Raw genomic sequence first — 7,961 nt, 5'->3', positions numbered from 1 at the left:
GCTCTGGGGAAGAGCAACTCGGCTGTAATGGTCACCCTGATAAGTAGCTGTCCCTGAGCACCTGGTGCTTTACTGGGGGTAAATGGTTTGAGATTAAATGCTTTTCAAAAATGGAAGAGAACTGACATTCCTCTTTCCCATTCACCAGGGGCAGTTCACTCTGCTGGCTGATCCTGGGCCAGGAAAAGGAGTGTATGTGAGTAAATCAAAAACATAGTTCTGAAAGAATAATTAGTGTTTTGTCCACACAGAGATTCTTAACAGCAGCCTTTTCTTTCTGCTGAACTTCAGGGTCCATTTGTTCTGGGAAAGAAAATGGTTAATGAACCAGAAGAAAGACTCAGCTCTTATTTTATTTTATTTTTTACAGGGGAGCTTAGGGAAATGTTCACAAAAAGAGCATATGTCAGGGACAGTGATGATGGAAGAGGCACCTCCAGAGCAAACAGAGGGTGTGGCAGTACCTGGGACTTGGGAAGTTAGGAAAATGCCACCAGCTGCCTCCAGAAACAACATGTGTGTTTATCTGTGGGCTGAGGCATGTGGGAGGGGGCAAGAAGAGTCAAAACATTCCTTCAGAACAAAAGTGGACATGCGAAGTCATACCCTTATTTCATCCTGATTATTTCATGGAATTAATCATCATAAAATCACAGACTGGTTTGAGTTGGAAGGAACCTTAAAAGATCATCTAGATCCACCTCCCCTGTGTGCCTATAAAATTGAGGCCAGAAAGTGGCCATAATAAATAAATGAAGAAACCAGATGTTCGGCTTCTTATGAGGAATTTGTGACCCCCTGAGCAGGACACACAGACTGATTTTATAAGGAAAACACTCAATGCTGAAAGGTTTATACCTGGATCCCTTCCCAAATCTATTTTTCCTTGATTGAGGCTTTCACTAAGACTCTTGTGGGGATTATAGAATTGGAGTTTGATGCCACTGGGTTATCATTGTGTGTACAGGAAGATTTTGCTCTTAGCAGTTTCTCAACAAAACTCCATTGTCAGGAGGAGGAAGAGAGAGAGAGCGTGATGGAGAAAATCACACACAAAAGAAATGAGTCAGACTGGACAGCACGAAACCAAAGGGAACAATAAGAACCCCACCTGTTTCTAAGTTATTCCACTCACCTTGGTTCCTAGGTGGCAGTGACAGGCAGGACTGTCCCCTTACCCAGGGTTGGAGAAGGATCCCAGTCCTGTCACCAGGGAGATCTGGAGCTTTTGACCCCAGTGAAATTACACAGTGAGTTATTCTTCCTCTCCTTTTTATGTTAAGCTGGGTCGTGTCAGAACTCCCATCTGATGGGCAGCAAATGCTCTGAAAATAACTCAGCCATGAAGTCAAACACTGGGACAAAATAAGGACAGCTGCATTTTTTTAGTGTTTTTAATAGGGTTGTGTAAGATGAGGGTTTGGGTTGTTGTGTTTGTGGGTTGTTGGTTTTTTTGTGTAATAGCAGAATCATCTTTTTCGCCATTGCATTCAAAACCTGAACATATAGAGAGTCTTTTAACTGATCATCTAATGGTGTCCCTGCCTGTGGCAGAGGGGCTGGAACTAGATGATCTTTAAAGCCCCTTGCATCCCAAACTATTCCAGATTCTATGATTAATATTGATGCAAGTCATTATCACCTCAGCAGTAAAAGTATCAGGGTCCAGAAACCAGCTGTATGATATATAACCGGCCAGACATACATGGAGTTATGAAAAAAACCCACAAAACAGACCTGTTTTCATTTGGTTTAATGCAGTGGTTTGGTTCCTGTCTGAGAACACTCTGTCCCACCAACATCAATTTAGCTGATTTAACCATCTGCCTGGAAAGAAACCATGGCAGCCCAGGGAGAAACAAAGGAGCAATTAGCAACGCTCAGGTAGCAGTGGCAGGAGCTGCTTTGCAAAGTTCAGGACAGACCCAGTGCTGGCTCAGAGTGGGGTAGCCAAAGGATTAACAAAGATTTTGGGGACTTAAATCTAAAGCCATACTTTTCAACCTTTGCAGAAAGCCCAAAGGTCAGATAAGGGGTGGAGTCTCCCCCTACTGCATTTTTAAGTGACTTCATTTTAAGGGTAACCACAGGTCCTGGAGCTGAACCTTATGGAAATCACACACGCAGGGACAAACTGAATTCTAGTGAAAACATTTATCTTGCTCCCTTACTCATAGTTGGGTTTTAATCCTGTTTGAAAGCAAACCTTCCTGATACTAGGCACGGAACTTTCTACTTAGTATCCCTCTGCAGAGGACTTGACCTTTAGCTCTTAAGAAGGAATATCTTGTTAATATTTTGCTAGCCCAGGAGTTCCAGCTCTAGCAGAAGACAAAAACACACTGCCTGCTGACAGTTTCCCTTTCTGAGATCCTTAGATGAAAGGAAGATCCACTGTATGAACAAAATGCAACTTGTTTTGGTAATTCCTTAAAACAAATGGTTTTCTTCAGTCTCACAGGGATAAAATATAAAGTTGTCCCATGCCTAATTACACAGAGACAGAGGAACCAAAGTGTTTCAGGGCTGCTCATTGCCCCAGGAATGCAGCCCCCTGTGCCACAGACTTTCATACAGTCATAGAATTCTAGAATGGTTTGGGTTGGAAGGGACCTTAAAGATCATCTAGTTCCAACCCCCCTGCATGGGCAGAGACACCTCCCACTAGATCAAGCTGCTCCAAGCCCCATCCAGCCTGGCCTTGAACACTTCCAGGGATGGGGCAGCCACAGCTTCCCTGGGCAGCCTGTTTCAGAGTCTCATCACCCTCACAATGAAGATTTTTTTCCTAATGTCCAACCTAATTCTCCCCTCTTCCAGTTTTAATCCATTACCCCTTGTCCTCTGACCACAAACCCTTGTAAAAAGTCCCTCCCCAGCTTTCCTGCAGCCCCTTCAAATATTAGAAGGTGCTCTAAGGTCTCTCCAGAGCCTTTCCAGGCTGAATAACCCCAATACTTTCAGCCTGTCTTCTTTGCAGAGGTGCTCCAGCCTGGGAAGGAAGGTGCTGCTAAAGACCTGTGGTCAATTTCATCAATATACTTCTCTATTTTTCCCCTTTACTGTGTGATCTGAAGCAAGTCTGGCTCTGTCAGGGGCTTATCAGAGCTCACTCATTTTATTCAGGAAATTTTGCCAGAAATGCTTCAGCAACTCCAGGTCTTCAAGAAAATCTGAGCATTTGATGGGCTTTTGCAGCAGTTCACTGGGCTGCAGCTGGAGCAGCCATACCCATCCCGCTGCTTTTTCTCCCTCCTGGAGATGGGGCAGCTGAGCACAACGATCCCGTTTATTAAAAACACAAGTGTCAGAACCTGGGGATACCCCACAGTGCTGGGAAATGGTCACATCTTGGAGACCTGCTCTTCCATAAGGTCAGGTTGCCCTGCTGGTCACGAGAAATGGAGCAGATCTGAAAATGGGAGGGGTTCACCAAAGGAAAGCAGCAATTTGGGATCAGTTCTGCTCTCACCAACGCTGTGTGGGGTTCTCCTGGTGCTGGATCAAGATCCTGTATCCTGCAGAGCCTCTGCCCTCCAGGAAGAAGTAGGAGCAAACTGGGCTGTAGGTTCCTTGAAATGTATGTGCCAGAAGAGCCCCTCCTCATGGCTTGTTCACCTGTCCTAAGGAGTTGGGTTTGGCTGCTCATTCTTTGCCCTGAAAGAGACTTCCACTAATAACAATGAACCTATGTGTGAGAAAGAAACTCAGCTCTCCTTCCCTGGAGGCCAAGCTGGTTTTTAAGGCTTCAGAATCATGGGGTGCAGCTCAAGATGAGCTGAGCTGAAAGCTGATGCAACCCTGATGTCTAAGGGCCAGAGCTGCAGTGCTGGAAATTGGCACCTCCCCTTTGACCCCAGCAGCCCTGAAACACTTTGATTCCTCTGTCTCTGTGTAATTACACATGGAGCAGTTTTAATTGTTTATCCCTGTAGGGTTTAAGAGAGCCATGCTTCTGAAAATCAGCATCAGAAAACAAGTGAGTGGTAAGCAATGGGAACAACCTCCTTCTGTTCACCCAAAAGCCACATCACAGAAGGTCTTAGCCTAGTTAAATCTTGCACAGTCTGTAACAGAGCAGATCTGGGCCTGTGTCCTCAGGGGTTGGAACAAGCTCCTTCATTGCACAAAGCAGCAGATCCAGCTGCTCCCATCTTCTCTCCCATCATTTGCATCATCTGTTATTTCATGGGGAAATCACTAGGACAACTTTAGGATGACCACTTGGCTGGGCTAGGCTGCATGGTCCTGGAGCAGGAACTGGTGTCTTTTAGGAGCCCCAGCTGATCAACCTCTCCCCTAGAAGTGACATGGGGATGTTCATAGAACCATAGAATAGTTTGGGTTGGAAGGGACCTTTAAAGCTCATCTAGTCCAGCCCCTCTGTCAGCAGAGACATCTTCAACTAGACCAGGTTGCTCAGAGCCCCATCCAACCTGACCTGGAATGTTGCCAGGGATGGGGCATCTGCCACCTCTCTGGGCAACCTGTGCCAGGATTTCACCACCCACATTATAAAAAATGTTTTCCTAGATGAAATCTCCCATCTTCTATTGTAAAACCAGGACCCTTTGTCCTATCACAACAATTCCCTTAGTTTCAGTGATGTTCACCTACTTCCCCCCGGAACACGCGTATGAAACCACAAAGCAAAGCTCATTTGCAACTGGTATTTAGTTTTGAATATATGTTGAAGCCTAAAGAAATGCTGAACTGGCAAATGATGCCTTTTTAGCTGTCTTTTATTGGATGCCCAACAGAACATCTGCAGTAAACAGACAAGTCACCTGCACAGTCTGAAAATCCTCGCGTTGGCTACAGCAGCTTCACGAACTCATCTGTTGAACTTTTTCATGCATGTTTTCAGGAACTGTGGAACCAAAGAAGAGCAAAAGTTCTGTCCACAGTTTTTCTGGAGGCCGAGCAATCCCAGAGTAAAACACAAACACAGATTTATCCCATAGCAGGAATTGTTTTGCACCTAAAGACAAAGGTATTCTGCTCAAAACAGAAGATTTTTTTGTGCTGAAGTCACCTTTATTCTTGCGAAAATAACAGACACCATAAAAAGTACCCAGCTGCTTTATAAAGTGAAGATTTTTCTTTGAGGTTGTTGTTTTGTTTGTTGTTTGTGGGGTTTTTTTTGCTGAAATCTTGCTGAGTCAACAACTCCTCTGTGCAAAGCTCTGCAAGGACCAAGTTAAAGTTCTATCGAAATTCTTTGCTTCGGGATTAGTTCTTCAAATTGAATGCCCACGAAATGTAGAGAAGTGTCTAAACTAAATACACAGGAGCTAATCCCATGTTCACACATTTGCAGTTCAATTTGGAACCCCAAAGTCACTCCAATTACTTGAGACCCTGTGGTCTCCATGACATCCCTGATATCCTACTGTAGCTGTAAAAGCTACAGTCACGTCTTCCTCTGTTATATCACACACACACACACACACACACACAATCAGCTTTCATTAAATCTACCTATTTTTATATTTTTAACATTGTTTAACACATGTTGCTGTTCATCCCTAAAGTTGCCTTGGTACTGGTGAAAAACCCACAGAATAAATCACATTCAAATCTCTCTTTTAAAGCAGTTTCTGCTATTCTTATATTCTAGAAAGCCTTTCCAACTCAGTGGCAGTGGAGGAAAGTCATGGACTTGTGACCATCTGCTCCTCCATGAGAATTATGGTCACCATGTGACTGAAATGATGACCTTTTTTTTTTTTTTTCCTGCAGCCTTCTTGTAGAGGAAGAGTGCAGGTCAGTCATGGAAGGCTTGTCCTTTTGATCATGGGGTGGACATAGATATAGAATCATAGAATTATAGGATGGGTGAGGTTGGAAGGGACCTTAAAGATCATCAGGTTCCAACCTCCCACCAGACCAGGCTGCACAAGACTCATCCAACCTAGCCTTGAACACCTCCAGGGAGGGGGCATTACAACCTATTCCAGTGCCTTCCTACCCTCATGGTGACGAATTTCTTGCTGATGTATGTGTATGGTTATAGTGGGGATTTTTCTCTGGACTGAAATAGCGACAAACACCACTAGATGTCACAGCTGCTTCACTGTTTGACTCTTCTCCCGGGGCTTTTTCACTCAACAGCCTTGGCTGGAGCAGGACCTTTGCAGGTTCAGCTGAAGAGCAAAAAAACAGGACCATGCAACTAAGCAAAACCAGGTGTTTGTCCTCAGGAAGTGTAAGATGCTTTAGGACAGACCTTTCTTGAGCAGAGAGTTACAGGCTTCTGAAATCCACTGGTTTCAGGCACAAAAAAGACTCTGCAGCTTATTCAAGCTGAAGGAAATTCTCATCCTTGCAGGACCTCCCTGACTCTGTGAAGCTACAGCAGAAAATCAGGGAGGAGAAGAGGTTTGAAGTGGGACACAAAAAAACTTTGCCGAAGGCAGGAAAGCCAAGTGGCCAAAATTATATTATTTTCTCCTTTATTCTGATATAGTTGGTGTTGGAAGCAACTTTTCTGTACTTTAGTGCATGGCATTTGTGTTGCTTCTGTGGTTATTGGTGCTTGCTGGTCCTGGAGCTAACAAACACCTGCCTCCTTCTACTGAAATAGTAAAGAAATAGCAAAGACATCAACTGACCATAATTAGGCCAAACTTGGGGCCTTTTCTGCCAAAGGGAGCTAATTATAGTGCCAAACTGCTACAGAGGTTGGCTGTATCTCTGCCTTATGTTAGCAACTTGTGGCAGAGAGGCAAATGACTGCAATGCCAAGGAGTGAGCACAGGTGCTTTAGGCCCATGTGAAGGTCAAGGGAAGATTATTCTTCCCCCCTTCCCAGGATGGTCTGATTTCTGTCTCCCTGTCCATAGGAGCCTGTTCATCCTCAAGATTTAGCCCTGAGGTTACCACAAAAGAAAAACACATCTTTTTCAGAGGGAGGTTCAAGCTAATGATCTCCCACAGGCCTTCAGAGAATGTTTCTTCTTCCTCTAAACACACTGCAGCCAGTGCACCAGCCTGTGTCTTCATCATGCAAGTGAAAATAATAACAAAGCTGAAGATAATTAATTCCTTGATTCACTCTGTTTGTGACCAGTAATTGCTCCTGTGGATTCCTTTTTCACTCCATTGGCAACATTTATTACAAACAAAACCAAAACTGAATTCCTGTGAAATTACTATTAAAGCATTCCCTGAAGGTAAAAAAAAAAAAAAAAAAAAAGGGGGGGGGGGGAGGGGAAGGAAAAAAAATACTAAGACAAATAAAAATTAAAAATATAAGAAGAAGGCAGAAGTGATGGTCAGACCAAACTGCACATTACAAAAAGCAGTGGACATGTGTGGTGGGAGAGTTCTCACTATGCTGAATTAGTACAATATAGACCTCTTTATAGAATCATAGAATGGTTAGAGTTGGAAGGGACCTTAAAGATCATCCAGTTCCAACTCCCCTGCATGGGCAGGGACACCTCCCACTAGAACAGGCTGCTCAGAGCCCCATCCAACCTGACCTTGAACACATCCAGGGAAGGAGCCCCCACAACATCCCTGGGCAGCCTGTTCCAGTGTCCCACCACCCTCACACTAAAGAATTTCCTCCTGATCTCTAACGTAAATCTCTCTTCTTTCAGTTTAAAACCATTACCCCTTGTCCTCTGACTACAAGCCCCTGTAAAAAGACCCTCCCCAGCTTTCCTGTAGCCCCTTCAGGTACTGGAAGGTGCTCTAAGGTCTCCCCAAAGCCTTCTCTTCTTCAGACTGAACAGCCCCAACTCCCTCAGCCTGTCCTCATAACACAGATGCTCCAGCCCTCTGATCATTTTCTTGGCCCCTCTCTGGACACGTTCCAACAGGTCCACATCTTCCTTGTGCTGGGAGCTCCAGAGCTGGACACAGAACTCCAGGTGAGGTCTCACCAGGGCAGAGTAGAGGGGTAGAATCACCTCTCTCCATCTGCTGGCCACACTTCTTTTGGTACAGCCCAG

The sequence above is a fragment of the Apus apus genome, chromosome 4, assembly GCF_020740795.1.
Source record: "Apus apus isolate bApuApu2 chromosome 4, bApuApu2.pri.cur, whole genome shotgun sequence".
NCBI classification, from domain to species: Eukaryota; Metazoa; Chordata; class Aves; order Apodiformes; family Apodidae; genus Apus; species Apus apus.
Note: the sequence above shows the minus strand (reverse complement) of the source record.